Source organism: Ruditapes philippinarum, unplaced genomic scaffold, assembly GCF_026571515.1.
Source record: "Ruditapes philippinarum isolate M1 unplaced genomic scaffold, ASM2657151v2 ctg4162_1_1_1_1, whole genome shotgun sequence".
Classification (NCBI taxonomy): domain Eukaryota; kingdom Metazoa; phylum Mollusca; class Bivalvia; order Venerida; family Veneridae; genus Ruditapes; species Ruditapes philippinarum.
Window position 1 is genome coordinate 243,265 of NW_026861764.1, and position 20,159 is coordinate 263,423.

The following is a 20,159-nucleotide window of genomic DNA, read 5'->3' on the forward strand; positions in this document are numbered from 1 at the left end:
TGTGATGAATTAAAAATGCAAACGTGAGGAATTAAAACAAATATTATAAGAACATTTAAAATGAAGCAGATTTGTCATCAATGAAAACAATTATTTCAGTTTGATAAGGCAACAGTGACAAATGTTTCCCTCTCTGTCACGATATCGAATAAAGACACATTGGTTTTCAGCGAAATTAAATAAAAATAGTTATATCTTTATGGAGAGATAACTACATGTATCAAATAGATCTTTTTATATTTCATATAGATGGCACAACTCCTATTCATTTGAAGCTGTTTTGGTATATTTTTCTTGGCAAATACTCTCGCAGAAAATGATTTTGTAACAAGAGAAACAAAAATGGATGACAAAAATCACCTTAAACTTCTGCACTGAAATACAATATGGCATTTATTTAAAATCGTTAAAATAATTATGAAATTGCTTTATCTCCTGCAGAATGACTGCGAATCAAGAAAAGGATATCTTCTTGAAATCACCTCTCCTTCTGAAAACTATTTTGTAAAAGGTCTGGTCGGCTACAATTGTAAGTATAGAAAGTTATAACAGTATAGCATTTTAAAGTGAACAGCTTATTATTTTTTTATATTTGGTTGGAGTTACAATTAAACACAATAAAGACCATATGGCCACTTTCCTTAGTTATTTAGTTCATTTTGTGTGTTTAACCAATTGCACACTACAAATGTTTTAAACGTCAGAAGCAAAACCCATTCCTGAACGCATGCCTCTCACTAAAAATAACACTTTGCTCTAACCAATAAGTTGTTTTCATACAAACTACACATGTACGTTCGAATTGATTTTGACTATAAAAATAAAGGTTGCAAAAGTTTCATTTTGGAAATCTGATTGCTCCATTTAGAATCTTCAATCATCTGTAGCTCAAATTTGGTATTTTGACAACAATGCAATCTGATTTTTTCTAAAGGACTCTTTCAAACAATTTGATTTTAACATTTTTTGAAAGCCTAAGGTCATTTAAAACAGTCTTTTTCTGTCATACAATTTTCTAACATTTGCGTAAACATGATGACATTATGCAGATTGTAGGTGCACAAGTGCATATTTACAGGAAACCGCCAGTGGGGAGTTGCATAACTCGTAATAAATGTATGATATATCTTTATTCTTTGTTTGGGTCGTCAGACCAAACAAATAATGGTTGCGAAATTTCAGACCCTGATATGCTTATTTGCAAAACCCGAAAGTAGTCAGAACTCCTCGAAGTGGTTACTTCTCTTTATGTACACTAACCCCGAATATTAAAGAGAGATCACTGCTTAAAGATTGTCAAAAGACAGATGCATTATTTTTCAACCTTTTTTGGGGAAGTAAAAATAGTTCCCGATTGGTCGAACATTTGTAATATGGTATAATTCTTTACAGATAGATATACATGCTCCATGATTATTTACGTAAGTATTTTACAACAGGTGTACCGTAAAATATATCTCGAAGTTAATTAGTGTGAAAAAACCCTAATTCAGAATAATGTGATTTTCTTCAGACTGTTATCTTATACCTTCCCCGTGGTCGAGGAGTTTCATGCTCGTTTAGGTAGCTAGAGAGTTTGTTTTGCTGAACTAACATTAAATTGAATATCAATGTTGCAATTAGCCATATAGCAACTTTACTACAGATATAACACTGGAAACAGCATTGGTAGCACTATAGAAAAATAAATTGGTTTAATTTCCCACAACTGTCACCTTTCTTTCATTCTGAGACCAAAACAAAGTCAGCGCCTTCTGTTATAATATTGATATGTGATATCTCAATTATATCTATTATGCTTTAGAAAATCATATTCATGTAAATTTTGTTTAACTTTAAGATTTTTAAAGGGGGTCTTGGAGATGGCCTTTGACTTAGTATGGGACTGTCTACGCGCCGTACACTTGTGACTATGATCATACATTTAATTTAGAAGGACTTGAAGACCAAACATACCTTTTGGTATCAACGAAAGACCACTAAATTTATGTGTAATACTTTAAAAAAATAAAATAATCTCAGTTTTATTTACAAACAAGAGCCGGCTGAACCGGGTGATGCTCCCCGACTAGGTTTTGGACACAGAAAAGTATATATATCTTTATATCTTATATAGTTTGATAGTTATGTCCCAGACAATCAGTGATAATTCAACACTTAGGCAAGGCAGAGTTACTGTTCTTTGTACTGCACTTCTACTTAATGAGATCTATATACCGACTTGCGCGCCACACGTCGTCTCAATATGGTGATCATTTATGTGAAAAAAGTGTAAAATCCGACTTCAAATAACAAAGTTATGGACCGGAAACGATTTTGCTGCAAGGTCATGTTGTGACCTTGACCATCCAAGTAGCGACCAATATACTAGGCGCGATACGTCCTCTCAATATGGTGATCATTTCTGTGAAATATTTGTTAAATCCGACTTCAAATAACGAAGTTATGCAACGGACACGATTAAGCTTCAAGGTCATGCTGTGACAGTGACCTTAAATATAGCGACCAAAATGTTCCACCCGACGTGTCGTCTCAATATGGCGATCATTTCTGTGAAATATATTGTACTGCACTTCTACTCAATGAGATCTATATACCGACTTGCGCGCCACACGTCGTCTCAATATGGTGATCATTTCTGTGAATAAAGTGTAAAATCCGACTTCAAATAACAAAGTTATGGACCGAAAACGATTTTGCTGCAAGGTCATGTTGTGACCTTGACCATCAAAGTAGCGAACAAAATACTGGGCGCGATACGTCCTCTCAATATTGTGATCAATTCTGTGAAATATTTGTTAAATCCGGCTTCAAATAACGAAGTTATGAGCCGGGCACGACTTTGCTACAAGGTCATGCTGTGACCTTGACCTTCAAGGTAGTGACCCAAATGTTGCGCACGACACATCTTCTTAATATGGAGATCATTTATGTGGTATAGCTGTAAAATACGACTTCAAATAACGAAGGCCAGACACGATTTGGCTTCAAGGTCATACTGTGACCTTGACCTTCAAGGTAGCGACCCTAATGTTGTTCGCAAGACGTCGTCACAATATGGTGATCATTTCTATGAAATAGTTGTAAAATCCGACTTCAGATATCGAAGCTATTGGCGGACACAATTTTGCTTCAAAGTCATGCTGTAACCTTGACCTTCAAGGTAGCGACCCAGATGTTGCGCGCGACACGTCTTTTGAATGTGGTGATCATTTTTGTGAATTTGTTTTAAAATCCGACTTCAAATAACAAAGTTATGGGCCGGACACGAATTCGGGACGTAACATGAAAGACGTGCTTTATTTAATTATATACCTTTCTAGAAAAATCAGATTTATATTTTATGCCATATGAAAAACCTTCCAGTCCATATGCTCGTATCTATAGTAAAAGGTATGAAGAAATGTTAATAAATTTGAAAAAAAATACACGTTTTCCCTCATAGAAAAGATTGCGAGGGATATGGTAATACGATAATTTTCGTCCGTGCGTCTACCCGTTTTTCTTTTTTTGATTAATATATTAACTTTATTTAAGTTACAGATATACTATAGTTTATAAAGTTAAATATATCTTCTAACATAGATAAAGAGGCATACAATGAAATCTTTATGAGCACCCAGGTCTGTCCAGTGCATCTCTTATATGAATAATTGTTAACAAAGAAAAACCGCCATAATTTATAAATTGAAATTTTAGAGCATCACCTAAAAATGCAAACTGCGCTTGCTACCGATGGAACTTTGACTATCTGTACACATTAGCATTATAATCGGATATATAGCTAGACAGACCCCCTTGAAGAAAAATGCAATGAACAGGAATGGGAACCCCACCCTTTTATGGTTTCGGAGTTATTACTCTTTTTTTTTTAGTGTTCCACTTTTAGTAGAAAAGTTGAGCTATTATCACAAACATCTTTTATAAATTTAAAATGTCGGTGCAAAGGAATGATCCTCTTTTTATGGCACATTTTTCTGTTCGATGTGAGATATTACAGTCTGTAAAATAAATGTTTCTTGTTTTACATTAAAACAGGGGGTACAACGTAATTTTTGAACGTTTGATATCTTAAGGACGAAATTGTACATTGGGACTATAAAATGTTATTTTTCAGATGCTTGGATGGGATTAAACGACATAGAAACAGAAGGTACATTTTTGTGGGGATATACAGGAACAGTATTTGACTCAATCTTATTAGGCAAAACCATTCTCAGAAATGATGAGGATCCCGGAAGAGATTGTGTATATTACGATGGAATATATGATGATTGGTATGCAACATACTGTGACGACGACTCCGCATTCAAATACGTGTGCGAAATTTCACTCAGTGAGTAAAATCATTATTATAATAATTTCTTTTTACAAGTGTTGAAATGACATATGATTTAAAAAAAAAATCTGTAGCGTTACAATATTACTGTAGCTTTATTGTGTTACATTGTAATCATTTGTAGACCAAGACCAAGGATACTATCCTTGGACCTAAGATTACTGTCCTACAGTTTTACTAAAGAGCTTTCGATATCGATAACAAGTGAACGGTTAGTTACAATGACATTAAAAATAAATATCATTGTTTTTGATAACTAGAAAATTGTTGATTGTAACGTTTGTTGTCGTAGTTGATGTATAAGGTCCAGCGTCTTATATTCTTTTAATGATAACGAAAACTGTCAATGTGTTTCTTTATTTATTAAGGCTTATCATATTGTATCGACAACTTAGTAATATTGTTCATTAAATGTAAACCCAACTCAATAGAAGTATATAATTTTTAATATCAACATAGAATCAATAAGTGTCTTTAAAAGATCTTTTCGGAGACGGTTGTGCACTATGATTCAGTGAATATTATGCATTTCTTCTCTTTCAGAAATATAAAAGAACTTACCAGGAAAAAGTATTTAAAAAGATGTACTTGCTACGATCATTCGGTTGTTATTTTATTCTTTTCAAAGTTGAAATGATTCAAACGAAGAAAAGTAATCAAATATTGAAAGTTTAGCAATAATAAATAACGTTCTGATAGACTGGTGTTGTTTATTTACCAACCTCAGATGACATTTGTACGTCGGTACTCGCTATTGATGTAATAATCTACATGATCTATATTTGTCTGATAAAAAAAAAAGTTTTTATGAAAGGTCGTAGTCAGAGTCCCTATTGATGATACAAAGTAAAAGCGCAACATATGGAACATTGTTTGTGTATTAAAAAGACACATAAGATTTTATGATGTCTAAATAAAATGTGATGTTTTTATATAATATACCTCACTGTATAAATCGTATGTAAAATGGTCTGACGTGTGGTATGTTTAACAGTTAATTTAAATACTTTGGTGTCAAAAGAAGTATGTAGTAGATATAAGCCGAAAACTGTCCAATATGTAAAACATTGAATTCCATGCGCGAAGCGCCGAAGTGAATTCAATATTTTACTTATTGGCCAGTTTAAGGGTTATATCTTACTTAAATTACTACTTTTACTATTAAATATCATGTTATTTATCGAAAATTTATAAGCAATTTATTTTTGTGCATAAGATTTACAATTTTAATGTTTTAACAATTATCTTTTTCTTACTTGCAAAACCCTATTGGTAGCCTCTTAGATAACAAAATGTCCGTAGCATGAAATTTTCGTGTTTTGAAGTATGACCAATTATGTACATGATCACAATGATATACACAAAATATACCAGTTACACAAAATGTTGGACTTACACGTATATAGTATACACCAATTTACATTAGGGATTTTTATATGAAATGATAAGGAAAATTGTTTTCAAATTTGTGTTAAATCTCGGATATTTTGAATGATTGACTGAGACAATTACTGATGTAAAATGTTCTGTAAAAAATGCCATTAGTATGAATTTTGGATATCTACGCAACAAAATGATATTTTCTTATTTTTGAATTGATATTTGTCATATCACAGGAGTCTGGAATCGTTTCTATATATATATGTAAGCAGTCAAACATAACCACTTTTGTTTTTGATAGATGAATTTATTTTCTCTATTACATTTATTTGAAAAGCTGATCATTACATTTATTTGAAAAGTTGACCTTACTGAAAACATAACGTACATACAAATCAAGTATGATTGTCAACTAAGCGTATGAAAAAAAAAACAAAAAAAAAAACAAAAAACAAAAAAGATGAAAAATAAAACGATCACATTAAAACCATATCCTAACTGACGCTTCGCTACCTTTCACTTGGAAAGCGTAAACAGTGATATGATGTTATGAGCTCAGGCTTGGAATAAGTATTCGTTAAAAATGTATTAGGCTCAAATTTGATATTTGAAAATATTGATAATTGATACACAGTTCCTTTGCAAAGGTCAAATTAACATGTTTTGAGTACACACGCGGTACATGTTTAATGTTTTGAACTCTATGCACTGCCAGTTGACACAGTATGATTAAAAATGGCATTTTTTTTAAGAAATAGCTTACTTTGCTTGACTAGTAATTGGGAATGAAGTTTCCAATACACAGTTTGTGCATTCTAATATTCAAATAAAGCATAATTGGTAAGACTTTCATAGATGTGGATGAATTTCTGCAATGAAACTATTTTACTAAAATATGAGCAAAGTATATCTTTGAGCAAATAAATCATCATCAATTATTGTTCTTTTCGTAAAATTCTGTAAATGCGTAATGGGCGAAGGAAAGACGTTGCATTTCTCGTTATGAGGTTACATTTTACTTTGAATTCGTTGTTTGTTTGTTTGTTTTTTTTAAATTTTTTTTATTTTTATTGTTTTGTTTTTTTTGATAATTTTCCACAAACTCCTGTGGTCATACAAGCTTATTAACTTCACGACACGCTGTTTAATATTAAGGTGTTACACGATTAATATTGGACTGGCACATTAATATTGGACACCTACCTGTACTGTATGAAAAATACAGTACGGTCAAACAAAGGAACAACGTCATGGTAGTAATTTGATGGAGAATATAATATGACAAAGCTAAGATCCCAAGCTTTCCAGTTATGAAATAGTTTTTAAAATCGGACATTTAATCACTGTAACATTTATATTTTCTATTTGGATGGCTTACTAGCACACAAACAAAACAAGACCCGAAGGATGGTTTATATATTTTATTATATGTGTTGCATCCAAGTACACACTTATAAACTCCCAAACATCAAGTAAACATACACACAGTAACAATAACGATATTTGATATTAAAGGCGTGGCTTATTATATCTTGTAGACTTGCTTACTACATCATACTCTATCTTAAGTTTAGAACTCATCAATAAAATCAATAAACTTAAATCATCAAAAATTTAATTTTAAATGTGCAAACATATTGAAATAAGAAATATTCTTTCCTAATGAAATAAGCTATACAGCAAGTCTATTGTTATAAACTCTTCTCCTTTTTCAGCAGATGCAATGCGATTTACTCTAATCAGTGTACTGGGCATCTGCTTGATAAATACAATGTTATTGTTAATTGTCATATCTTTTTCTATTTTTCGGAATGTCACAAAATATCAAGCAAATTACATTATTATCACAACATTTGTGCAAACAACTAGCATTGTTATCAAAAGAATGATTTGTTTTTCCGTTCTACCACACAAAAACCAATTATAAGGTAATTTAATAAAAACCAAAAGTATTAATTTCACGAATAACAGAATGTTCTCACATACGCTATCATTTTTCCTTAGCTAAATAAATCCAGCAAGCGGATATAAATGATACACTGCTATGATAGCAAATATAATTAGGGCATTATTATGGCCTGCACATTTGAGTCATTAACCCTTATAGCTGTAACGAGAAATGGTATCATAGATTAAACCATTTTCTTTTTTTTCTTTTAATCTGCATAACGTCTCGGCGGTCGGCGTTTCCTTTGTGACCTATTTCTAGGTAAAAATGTATTATCTGCAGGTTTCGTCTGCACTGGCTCTTGATCTCCATGAACATATTTAAACTTGGAAACGTCCCGTGTGATTTCTTTTCCTCTATGTTTGATTGTAAGCATAGATCCTTTCATAGCGATGATTATCCCGGGGGTAGGGTCAAACGCTGTTTCAAAATTATTCCGCTGTTCCCGTTTTAAAAGCACACGATCTCCCAGTTTCAAATTATTTCGCTGAGCTCTACGTTTCTTATCAGCATATATTTTGTTTTTCGTTTTTGATAGACTGTCCCTGTCTCGAATATCTGTGTCTTTGTTGTCAAATGTCATCTTTGGTAATTTTGTCTTTAATTTACGATTGAACATTAATTCACTGTTTGTGTAGTTCTTTGTGGGGTGTTCCGGAAATTCATGAGATATCTACTTAACGCTCTTTTATAATCTTGTCTAGACACTATCGCTGTTTTAATTGCTTTTTGCAGTGGCGCCATAAATCTCTCAACTATTCCATTTGCCTGTGGATGCAATGGCGTGATTCGCTTAAATGTTTAAATCCCGAATTATCAGCAAATTCTCTGAATGCACGACTTTGAAACGGAGGTCCATTGTCCGTTTTCACTACCTCTGGATATTCATATATCGAAAATATCGCCTCTAATCGCGGTATGACTGTATCTGCGGCTGTCGATTTGATTCTTTCAAGTACTGGAAATCTACTGTAGTCACATATAACAACTAGTAACATGTAACCGTCTGGAAATGGACCACAAAAGTCACAACTGACTTCAAAAAACACATCTCGTGGTAGTAATGTTGCTTTGAACGGGTCTGGAATAATTCTTGTTGATGCAGCTTGGCATACAATGCATGATCTACACATTTCTTCCACCATTCTATCCATATGTGGAAACCAGCAATACTCACGTAATAATCCTTTGCATTTTGATTGGCCTTGGTGACCTTCATGCGAAAGCATATTAACAGTTTGTTTTTGCAGACATTCTGGTATGCAAAGTTTTGTACCCCGTAAAAGCACAAAGCCGTCTTCCGTATATGCAACTGCAAGTTCTTAATTTTTATTCAAATTCTCGTATAACCGAAAACTTTCATCTAATTTGCATTTTTGAGTTCTCCAGTCATTTCGTTCTAACGCATTTCTTACACAGCTCAATATACAGTCCGTTTCGGTAGCTTTTGCTACATCTGACAGCTTCAATGCATCTGGCAAAGTGTTATCAGTAATAAAGCTGATATACTGCTCGGCTACTGTATTTGTTTCGTGTCTTGCATGTGGATGCCTGAAAAGATAATCTGATATCATAATTTTACCTGGTCTATAGACTGTCTGGAAATCACACGTTGTCAACTTCAAACGCCAACGTTCTAATCTTGGTGATTGTATTTTCTTGGTATTGTTGAAGATTGATTGAAGTGCAGCATGATCTGTTATCAGTTTAAATTTCTTGCCGAATAAATACAAATGGAAATGCTGAATCATGATGACAGCACTCAAAGCTTCTCTTTCTGTTTGAGAATATCGCGTCTGAACTGAATTGTATGCTTTGCTTCCATATGATACTATTTTGCCGTTTTGAATAAGTATTCCTGAGCATCCAACTGGACTTCCGTCGACCCAGAGTTCAGTTTCCTTTCTAGGATCGAAATATGTCATGACATTATCACTAATTAAGGTATGTGAACGATTTTTCTTGGTCGGCAGTCCATTCAAATTTTACACCTTTATGTGTAAGTCGTCTTAATGGTTCTCTTAAGCTTGAATAGCCATCTATGAACTTAGACAAATAGTTCGGGGTTCGTGAGACCCAGAAATGAACGGATTTTGGATACTGATTTTGGTCTGTTCCTATTTTTCACTGCATTTACTTTGTCAGGGTCGAGTGAAATTCCGGATTCGGAAAATACGTAACCGTAGAACTTGATTTTAGATTGTCCAAAATGAACATTTTTGGCTGTTCAGTGTGAGGTTTCTTTCTTGAAGACGTTGCAGTAAAGCACGAAGATTGGCGTCGTGTTCCTTATGTGTCGTACCAAAACATACGATGTCGTCGGCAATAACCAATATGCCTTTTAGACCTTGAAGTGTTTGACGAAGCTCATTTTGGAAAATTATCGGTGCTGTGGACACCCCGAAATTTAGACGTTTATACCGAAACAGTCCAATATGTGTCTGAAACGTTGTCATTACACGTGATGCTTCATCCAATTCAATTTGATGGAAAGCCTTGTACAGATCTAGACGTGGAAATACCGTTGCGCCGTTTAACGTCTAGATGATATCATCTACCGTCGGGCAAACATTTTTCTCTGTTTTGATTTCGGTGTTAGCTTTTCTCATATCCACGCACACTTTCACTTCGTGCGGAGCATTAGGTTTCGGAGCTGCAACTAAGTTCGAAACTCAGGGTGTCGGTAAACCTATAACCTTTTCAATGACATCCATTTCCTCTAAACTTTTCAGTTCCTTTTCGACTTGCGCACGTACATGAAATGGAACTCTCCTAGGCGGTTGAGCTACAGGTACAACACTTTCATCAATATGAAACTTAACTTTTCTGTCTTTCAGACATCCTAAGCCTGTGAAAACTTGAGAATATACTTCAATTAGTCCTGAATATGCGCCTTTGCTTTGAACTGATTTATGAACTGATTGTATTTGCGGTAAAATCCCAAGCTCTACCGATAATTCATAACTGATCAATGATTCTTTGTTGCCTTTTATGATATGGAAATCTTTTGTCATTAATTTTGAGTCCGACTCCACAAGCAGGGAATATTTGCCTATGAATGGAAGTGGAGATTTCTGTCCAAATGCGAATGCTTTCGTTTTCGTTTTCTTGATTTCTGGACGGATTTTCATTTTCTCGAGGTCGATTTCGCTGATAATATTTAACGATGAACCGCTATCTATCAACGCATAAACAACTACGCCATTTAATTTAATGCTTTTCTTTGGCACTTTTTTTCCATCTGACATCTTAAATCCAAATAAAACATCGCACTCATTTGAACTGACACTCGGCGTGCTTGCCTCAGATAAAACTTGTGAATCCGACTGTTCATCATCGATTAACTTCACCTTGTGTTGACGTTTTTTCTGCAGACCGATAAAATGATTCTTCTTATGACAGAAATTACATTCTGCTCCAATAGCAGGACAACGTGACATATGGGGATACTTTCCTTCACAATTTCGGCATTTTTTATTTCGTTCTGGAGGGTTGTTTCGCCTTCCCGACGACAACTTACTTCTGGGATTGTTTGATATGAACGTTGCTGATAACGTTTACGTGCGAATCTCTTTGATTGACGGCTAAATCGAGGATTGCTTTTTACCTGCACTACTTGCTGACTACTTGTATCCTTTGACATATTTGCTGCTTGACTTTTTAGCTCACCTGAGCTTGCTCAGGGTGAGCTTTTAGGATCGGTGCATGTCCGTCGTACGTCCACAATTGCTTGTGAACACTCTAGCGGTCGCATTTTTGCCTCAATCATCATCAAACTTGGTCAGGATGCTTATCTAGTTGAAAGCTCGGATGAGTTCGAACATGGCTCATCTCGGATGAAAAACTAGGTCACAAGAACTAAAAATAGAAAAACTTTGTGAACACTCTAGAGGTCATATTTTTTACCCAATCATCATCAAACTTGATCAGGATTTTTGTCTAGGTGATAGCTCGGATGAGTTCGAACATGGGTCATCGCGGATGAAAAAGTAGTTCACAGGAGCTATAAATAGAAAAACCTTGTGAATACTCTAGTGGTCACATTTTTGAACCAATCATCATCAAACTTGGTCAGAATGCTTGTCTAGTCAATTGCTTGGATGAGTTCGAACATGGGTCATCTCTGATGAAAAACTAGGTCACCGGAGCTATAAATAGACAAACCTTGTTAACACTCTAGCGGTCACATTTTTGCATCAATCACCATCAAACTTGGTCAAGATGCTTGTCTAGGTGATAGCTCGGATGAGTTCGAACATTGGTCATCTCAGATGTAAAGGTAGGTCACCGGAGCTAAAAATAGAAAAACCTTGTTAACACTCTAGCGGTCACATTTTTGCATCAGTTATCATCAAACTATGTCAAGATGTTTGTCTAGGTGATAGCTCGGATGAGTTTGAACATGGGTCATCTCGGATGAAAAAGTAGGTCACCGGAGCTAAAAATAGAAAAACCTTGTTAACACTCTAGCGGTCACATTTTTGCATCAATCATCATCAAACTTGATCAAGATGCTTGTCTAGGTGATAGCTCGGATTAGTTCGAACATGGGTCATCTCGGATGAAAAACTACGTCACAGGAGCTAAAATTAGAAAAACCTTGTTAACACTCTAGTGGTCACAAATTTGACTCAATTGTCATCAAACTTGGTCAGGAAACTTGTCTAGGTCATTGCTGGGAATAAATCGAACATGGGACATCTTGGATGAAAAACTAAGTCACAGGAGCTAAAAATAGAAAAATCTTGTTAACACTCTAGTGGCTACTGTTGCGATCCAAATATTCTGTTAATTGGTCTGAAAGTTTGTTTTGATGATTTCTAAGTCAAGATCGAACATGGGTCATCTTGGATGAAAAACTAGGTCACACCGCCCAAATATGGAAAAACCTTGTTAACATTATAGTGGTCACATTTTCGACTCAATTATCATCAAACTTGGTCAGGATGCTTGTCTATGTAATTGCTTGGATGAGTTCGAAATCGCATGTGAAACTAGGTCACCGGAGCTAAAAATAGAAAAATCTTGTTAACACTCTCGTTGCTACTGTTTTGATCCAAGTATCCTGGAAATTGGTCTGAAAGTTTGTTTTGATGATTTCTAGGTCAAGTTTAAATATGTGTCACCTGGGTAAAAAACTAGGTCGCACTGCTCAAATATGGATAATCCTTGTTAACGTTGTAGTGGTCACATTTATGACTCACCTGTCATGAGACTTGGTCAGAATGCTTGTCTAGGTAATTGTTTGGATGAGTTTGATAAGTCAGGTGAGCGATCTAGGGCCATCATGGCCCTCTTGTTGATATTTCCATGGTTCTCATTTTTGTAAGTAAGTCATTAAGTGATTTATCCGGATCTTGTAAACACTGCATTTTCATTTTTATGAAACAACACCCTGTATGATCTGGCTTTTAATTTCTGAGTCAATGTCCGAAAATTCACAATTCTTAGCTTCCTGGCGTAATCTGGTTGTAAACTGGTCAATAGATTCCCCATGCAACTGCTTCATATTACGAAATTCGAATATTTCGAATTGTGTGTTTTTTCTTGGCTTAAAGTATATTGTAAATCCAATTTTCGTTTCCTCGTAGTTTTCATTGTCTTCTCTTAAATTCAATGTATCATAGATATCGTAAACATCATCTCCTGCATAATGAAGTAACAGTGCTTTTTTTTCGTTTTCTAGTGTTTATACCCAGTCCAACAAATAAGTTTTCTAATTTATCCAAATACTTTTCCCATCGTACTCCCAGAGAATTTTCTTCAGCAAAAACATCGAATTTCGGAAAAGCAGGTAAATTATCCATTTTCAAATCTGTTTTTTTTTTCACAGAGTCAGTTTAAATTAATCCGCAGTTTTTTTTAATATCCGATCCTCGTCGCCAATGTAACATTTATATTTTCTATTTGGATGGCTTACTAGCACACAAACTAATCAAGACCCGAAGGATGGTTTATATACTTTATTATATGTGTTGCATCCAAGTATACACTTATAAACTCCCAAACATCAAGTAAACATACACACAGTAACAATAACGATATTTAATATTAAAGGCGTGGCTTATTATATATTGTACACTTGCTTACTACAATCACAACAAACTAGCGGTTTAAAAGCGGCTTAAGGTAACTTGACCAAAACAAAATGACTGCTGTTTAAAAAAAATGTTATTCATTTTTAGCTCACCTGACCACGAAGTGGTCAAGGTGAGGTATAGTGATGGGGCTATGTCCGGCGTCCGTCGTTGTGCGTCGTGCGTCGTCAACAATTGGGTTGTTAACAGTCTAGCAGTCACAGTTTTGATTGGATCATCATCAAACTTTGTCAGAATGTTTATCTAAATGAAATACAGGTCGAGTTCGAAGATGGGTTATCTCGGGTCAAAAACTAGGTCACAGGAGCTAAAAATAGAAAAACCTTGTTAACACTCTAGAGGCTGCAGTTTTCATCCAAATATTCTGGAAATTTGTCAGGAAGGTTGTTTTAATGATTTCTAGGTCAAGTCGAAGATGGGTCATCTCCGGTCAAAAACTAGGTCACAGGAGCTAAAAATAGAAAAAACTTGTTAACACTCTAGTGGCTGCAGTTTTTAGTCCAAATTTTTTGTCTCATAAACTTTGTCAGGAATGTTTGCTTGATGAATACAGTCAAGTTCGAAGATGGGTTATCTCGGTAAAACTAGGTCACAGAAGCTAAAATAGAAAAAGCTTGTTAACACTCTAGAGGCTGCAGTTTTCATCCAAATATTCTGGAAATTTGTCAGGAAAGTTGTTTTGATGGTTTCTAGGTCAAGTTCGAAGATGGGTCATCTCCGATCAAAAACTAGGTCACAGGAGCTAAAAATAGAAAAAGCTTGTTAACACTCTATAGGCTGCAGTTTTCATCCAAATATTTTGGAAATTTGTCAGGAAGGTTGTTTTGATGATATCTAGGTCAAGTTCGAAGATGGGTCATCTCCGGTTTAAAACTAGGTCACAGAAGCTTAAAAAAGAAAAAGCTTGTTAACACTCTATAGGCTGCAGTTTTCATCCAAATATTCTGGAAATTTGTCAGGAAAGTTGTTTTGATGGTTTCTAGGTCAAGTTCGAAGATGGGTCATCTCCGATCAAAAACTAGGTCACAGGAGCTAAAAATAGAAAAAGCTTGTTAACACTCTATAGGCTGCAGTTTTCATCCAAATATTCTGGAAATTTGTCAGGAAGGTTGTTTAGATGATATCTAGGTCAAGTTTGAAGATGGATCATGTCCGGTCAAAAACTAGGTCACAGGAGCTAAAAATAAAAAAACCTTGTTAACACTCTAGAGGCTGCAGTTTTCATCCAAATATTCTGGAAATTTGTCAGGAAGGTTGTTTTAATGATATCTAGGTCAAGTTCGAAGATGGGTCATCTCCGGTCAAAAACTAGGTCACAGGAGCTAAAAATAGAAAAAGCTTGTTAACACTAATAATTGGGTTGTTAACAGTCTAGCAGTCACAGTTTTGATTGGATCATCATCAAACTTTGTCAGAATGTTTGCCTTAATGAAATACAGATCGAGTTCGAAAATGGGTAATCTCGGGTCAAAAACTAGGTCACAGGAGCTAAAAATAGAAAAAGCTTGTTAACACTCTAGGGGCTGCAGTTTTCATCTAAATATTCTGGAAATTTGTCAGGAAGGTTGTTTTGATAATATCTAGGTCAAGTTCGAAGATGGGTCATCTCCGGTTAAAAACTAGGTCACAGGAGCTAAAAATAGAAAAAGCTTGTTAACACTCTAGTGGCTGCAGTTTTCATCCAAATATTTTGGAATTTGTCATGAAGGTTGTTTTGATGATATCTAGGTCAAGTTCGAAGATGGGTCATCTTCGGTCAAAAACTAGGTCACAGGAGCTTAAAATAGAAAAAGCTTGTTAACACTCTATAGGCTGCAGTTTTCATCCAAATATTCTGGAAATTTGTCAGGAAAGTTGTTTTGATGGTTTCTAGGTCAAGTTCGAAGATGGGTCATCTCCGGTCAAAAACTAGGTCACAGGAGCTAAAAATAGAAAAAGCTTGTTAACACTCTATAGGCTGGAGTTTTCATCCAAATATTCTGAAAATTTGTCAGGAAGGTTGTTTTGATGATATCTAGGTCAAGTTCGAAGATGGGTCATCTCCGGTCATAAACTAGGTCACAGGAGCTTAAAATAGAAAAAGCTTGTTAACACGCTATAGGCTGCAGTTTTCATCCAAATATTCTGGAAATTTGTCAGGAAAGTTGTTTTGATGGTTTCTAGGTCAAGTTCGAAGATGGGTCATCTCCGGTCAAAAACTAGGTCACAGGAGCTAAAAATAGAAAAACCTTGTTAACACTCTATAGGCTGCAGTTTTCATTCAAATATTCTGAAAATTTGTCAGGAAGGTTGTTTAGATGATATCTAGGTCAAGTTTGAAGATGGAACATGTCCGGTCAAAAACTAGGTGACAGGACCTAAAAATAGAAAAAGCTTGTTAACACTCTAGTGGCTGCAGTTTTGATCCAAATATTTTGGAAATTCGTCAGGAAGATTGTTTCGATAATATCTAGGTCAAGTTCGAAGATGGGTCATCTCCGGTCAAAAACTAGGTCACAGGAGCTAAAAATAGAAAAACCTTTTTAACACTCTAGGGGCTGCAGTTTTCATCTAAATCTTCTGGAAATTTGTCAGGAAGGTTGCTTAGATAATGTCTAGGTCAAGTTCGAAGATGGGTCATCTCAGGTCAAAAACTAGGTCACAGGAGCTAAAAATAGAAAAAGCTTGTTTACACTCTTGTTGCTGCAGTTTTGATTAAAATATTCTGGAAATTTGTCAAGAATGTTGTTTTGATGTTTTTTGGGTCAAGTGCTAAGATTGGTCATGTCCGATCAAAAACTAGGTCACAGGACCTAAAAATAGAAAAATCTTTTTAACACTGATCCAGGGCCATCATGGCCCTCTTGTTTTCTTCCAGGTTTCTTTGAGATAAAAAAAACCCCTCACTTTTTAACCTATTACCTGTAACAAGTACATTGAACAGCATTCGTACTGAAAAAATAAAATAATAAAAATATAAATGTTTTGAAGTTTCAGCTTGTCTTTTTTATGGCAATTTCCTGAATTTGTCACTCCAAAAATTAATATAAAAAAAACACTGGTTTTTATCTATAACATCTTCCTTAGATGCTCCACCAAAAATATATTGTTCAAAGTTGTTCAAATTATGTAAAAAGTTCACTGTTATCAAGTCACTGTTTTAAAAATTTCAGCACACATTTACATAATCAGCTGTCAAAATAAAGTAGTCCATGATAAAAGTATGGTGGGTAAATATGAACATCATACTGTTATAATCTGTTATCTGGTTTGATGATAATGATAAAGAGAAATTTATAGGGTTTCCTTTTATCAATTCAATATCAATGATTTACTTTCAGACAATAGATAATATAAAATTGTATACTATTTAATATATTTTTAATGTTTAGACATTTAAATATCCATTTTTATAAATCATATTGAAAAGTTATAATATGTAATATGAATTTAAGACTAAATAATGTAAAAGAAATGAATAATGCAGTTTATTGTCTGTTACTTTTCATAATAGATAAATATGAACTCGGAATCAAATTCAAGTAATAGTTCAATACACTTCTTTATATAAGTCTTTTTTTCTTTTCTTGCAAATAAGCTAAATTCAATAACAACGTAATTGGTTTAACACAGCTAAGTCATAGTGTGATACACATTTTTTTCTTTAGGGTCGCATTTCTTCATATGATACATGTTTGAAATGAAGAACAGAAAATGAAAATGTAAATTATATTACAAATATGTATTGATTATGTTACAAAGTAAACAAGGGAAGTCGTTTGAGTAATCTTCATCCTTACAATTCATTGTCATTTATGTATTGTCTGTTAATAGGTAAACACAATTTTGAGAAATTATACACCCCCAAAAATGAAACAAAATCACTATTTGTTTGCGATAAGCGTAATTATTAATTTGTCGATACATATTATGTAAAGGTTAGTTTTTAATAATACAAATTAACAAAAATAATTGGCCAAGCCTGCCGCAGGCAGGCGACCAATTATTTTTGTTAATGTGTATTATTTAACATTAACCTATTTAATGATCAACATTATTTTTTTCAACCAAAAAGAAGGCATTTCTCTAAATCACCGATAGCTCCGCCCTTTCGCTCTAAAAGATGTCTACACCTTGTCAGGTTTCTAACATGTCACATTTAGAAAAGCTAAATAAATGGCCTTTTCAACATATAATTAGGCACATTTTTTACTGAAATGTCACAGAATTTATACCTTTATCTACAGTAAGACTATCATGTTTCAATAAAATATCTGGAAAAAAACAGCGAGGAAAGAAATGCAATTAGGTAAAAACAATGGAGTTAATGAAATGTGTAAATCCTTTTAAAATAAATTGAAAGTGTGAGGCAAATTCGTTGTTAGCTTCAAGTTATTCACTAGCATTTTAAATCCCTGTTTATTTGCTCATTTGAAAAACAGTTTGTATGTCAATTTAGGTTAACAGGTGGAGGGGGTCCATTTACAATTAGTTTTCTAGCCAAAAATGTAATGTAAACATTGTATTCTTAATATCAAGGATTGTTAATGCAGTTACTATCGACTGAAAGAAAATAATGTTTTGGTTACTTTTCTAGAAAATATAAAGTTTAAATCAGTCAGCAATTTATAACAAACATTTTTCTTAGAGTTAAAAGGATATAAAAAAAGTTACTATGCAATCATTTGTCTCTGCGTGCCCCACATGTATTACCTATGTAATAAATTAATTAATTGATTGTATCCTCACATTTAGAACACCTGATCTCGCTTATTTTTTTACGTTGGCATTGTTTTGCTAACCTTAGATATGTTACAATTCAGAGTGCAAACCACACCTCTAACTCCTCCCTAATATGCATTATTGAAATTTGTTAGACTGGTAAGACGACAGATTAAGTAAATTTTATTTAGTTAATACACATAAACTAAAGTTAGACTTAGCAGAAATTTATAAAATACTACAATGTAATATAAAATTATATATTTCTATGTATAATTTCTCGCTCATGTCTTTCTTTCTTTCATATATATTCATTCTTGGGCGGGAATGGTCTTATAAAAACAAAAATTGTGTTTGCCATAAGAAAATAAATAATAGTGACTGAGTCAGCCAACTGCGGTAAAAGAAGCTATAAATAGCTCACCGCTATGGTAATAAAAAGTGATGACGTCAGAATAAAGTTAAAAATAACTTAAATATATAAGGCCAATCAGCACGAAGAAAAAGCAACGGCCGCTGTGGTGTAGTGGTTAGCATACTGGACCGGCAATCCAGAGACCCGTGGTTCGAGTCCCGGCTGCGGCGTGCCGAATTTTCGTGCGATTTTTCTATGTATTATTTCTCGCTCATGTCTTTCTTTCTTTCATATATATATATATTAAGGTATGACCCACCTAATGCATTACCTCCACTTTGAAGAGTACTCAAATAGGCTAGAACTACTGTCACTGCATTGAAACTGAAGGGCGCGGGTTCAAGCCCCGGAAGAGGCAACTTTTTTTTCTTTCTTTTTTTTTCTTTGAACATTATTTGTGTCTCTCAGATCACTCTTGATAAGAAAAAAGTGTTTCATTTTAATTATAATATTATTATTGGTATTTATTGGCTAAATTTTGCCAAATTTATTATCAAATATGGTACCTTGTATTTTCAAAGTCTAATAAAATAAAAACTAGACGGTAAAAGTATTTTATATTTGACAAGCGCAACCGATATACCTTTAAGAAAATTTATGCAAACTTTGAAAACAGCCCCTGATTTGAGTAAATTTTAGGGATATTTTGAATAAGGCCCTCCAAGAAAAAAAATGATCAAACAACTACTTAAAATGGGTGGGGTAGGGTAACATTTATATACATATTTCAAACATTTTGAGTAGAAACAATAATTTTGGTGGGTCATTTGTTAGCTGAATGCTATTGTTTGTTTCTTTAAAAAATTCTATAGGAAAACATTAGTTCATAATGATTCTATAAGAGAATAATTAGAGTTTCCCATTTCTGAAAAAGAGCCCTTCTAATAGCCAAGTTTTACTTTAGAAAAATCTCCATAGCTCGTAAACCATACGGTAAACTTTGTTTAAATTTTGCATTCTTGTGTCTTTTAAGGTATATAACTGACCTATGTTGACAATTTTATAGTTCCTTATAGTGCCTATCATGGGGCTAATACCTTAATAAGAATACAAATTTATACAGTTGGTTCTCTAGTCCTTCAATTTTCAGAACACTTTTTACAATCCTTTTTATATACCTTGTTGCATATTAACTATTTTGTTTTCATTTTATTTTATAATAAACTTTCACTGTCCTCATTATAATAATGTGTCTTCATTTTGTATGGATATAGACTGGTAACTGTTTGGCAGTATATAGTTACCCAGTGTATTTTTCAGATTGTAGATGCTTGGAAG

The 20,159-nt window shown here is 34.0% G+C and overlaps 1 non-coding gene across 1 annotated transcript; it reads left to right on the forward strand.

The window, feature by feature from the left end:
• Positions 1–18,978: 18,978 nt before the first annotated feature.
• Trnaa-ggc (transfer RNA alanine (anticodon GGC)) lies at positions 18,979–19,051 on the forward strand. Its single transcript has one exon. It is a non-coding gene; the product is annotated as a tRNA-Ala (tRNA).
• Positions 19,052–20,159: the final 1,108 nt, after the last annotated feature.